Here is a 1,561-nt window from a genome sequence, read left to right on the forward strand (position 1 = left end):
GCAAATAGCTCAGATAAATATTCACAGCAAAATTTCTTTTTTTTCGTTTATTATTACGTGTATTTGAGTGAGACCAAGACCTGTTCAATACTGTAGTGGATTTCGAGCCCATCCAAATTTATGTCATTTTAAACCGTAGAAATTCTCTATTTAAAAAATATATATATATGTATACACACAGACACACACACACACAAATGTATACATACATACACATACACATATATATGAGGGGACTTCAAAAAGTCTGTGGAAAAATGGAATTAAAAGATTACAAATAAAAAATATAAACTTTATTTCTCAACATAAGTTCCATCGAGTACAAGATATTTCTGTAAGTGACAATACCAGTCATTTAATCTAAAAGAAGTGAGGATCCTGGGAATTTAACCATTTCAGTGCAGTGTTTTTTACATTATTCACTGAAGGAAAATGGGTGATCTTTGAAGATTTTTTTAAGATTAGGAAACAAAAAGAAGTTAGAAGGAGCCAAATTAGGACTGTAAGGACTAATGATTTCCCATAGAAACTCTTGCAAAATTGCGCTTGTTTGAAGAGAGGAATGAGCAGGAGCATTGTCATGGTGGAGAAGGACTCTCTGGAGAAGCTTTCCCAGATGCTTTTCTGATAAAGCTTTGGCTTTCTCCAAACATTCTCATAATAAGCAGGTGTTACCATTCTTTCACCCTCCAGAAAGTCGACAGGCAAAATGTCTTGAGCATCCCAAAAAGCTGTTGCCATGACCTTTGCTCTTGACTGGTCTGCTTTTGCTCTGACTGGACCACTTCCACCTCTTGGTAGCCGTGGCTCTGATTGTGCTCTGTCTTCGGGATGGTACTGGTAAAGCCGTGTTTCATCTCCTGTTACAGTTCTTCACAGAAATGCTTCAGGAGACTGATCCCACTTGTTTAACTGTTGAGGCTCTACTCTTGTCTGCACCTGACCTGGCCACAACAGTTTTGGCATCCATTGAGTGGAAAGTTTGCTCAACTTTAATTTTTTAGTCAGAATTGTGTAAGCTGAACCAATTGAGATGTCTTTGCTGTTGGTGATTGTTTCTACCATTAGTTGTTGGTTCTCTTCAAGTAGGGGAACAAATAAGGTTAATGTTTTCCTTACATATTTATGTGGATGGTCTGCCACTGTGGGCTTCATCGTCTTGTCCCTTCAGAGAACGAATTGTCCATTTGTAAACTGCTGATTTCTCTGGGGCATCATCCCCATGAACTTTTCGTAAAGCATCGATGATTTCACCATTCTTTCATCCAAGCTTCACCATAAATTCGATGTTTGTTCTTGCTTCAGGTTTAGCAGCATTCATGTTGCTCTGATAAGGGCTTTCTTCAAACTGATGTATTATCCTTCTTAGTACCTCAAACTAGATAGTGTTCATACATGTTATAATAAGTTAGTACAAATTTATTTTGGTACAAAAAAAAATGTTGCATTTCATATGTAGTTTTTTCATAATATGCATTTTCCGTGAACATTTTGAAGACCCTTCATATATATGGGGGATTTCTGCACATAGTTTTCCTCTTTTAATTAGGGATTTAAAAAG

General features: G+C 36.7%; 1 pseudogene; it reads left to right on the top strand.

The window, feature by feature from the left end:
• The first annotated feature begins 831 nt into the window (after nt 1-831).
• LOC103596934 overlaps nt 832-1,561 on the top strand; it is a 2,434-nt pseudogene continuing 1,704 nt past the window's right edge.

Source organism: Galeopterus variegatus, unplaced genomic scaffold (assembly GCF_000696425.1).
Source record: "Galeopterus variegatus unplaced genomic scaffold, G_variegatus-3.0.2 Scaffold86, whole genome shotgun sequence".
Lineage (NCBI taxonomy): Eukaryota > Metazoa > Chordata > Mammalia > Dermoptera > Cynocephalidae > Galeopterus > Galeopterus variegatus.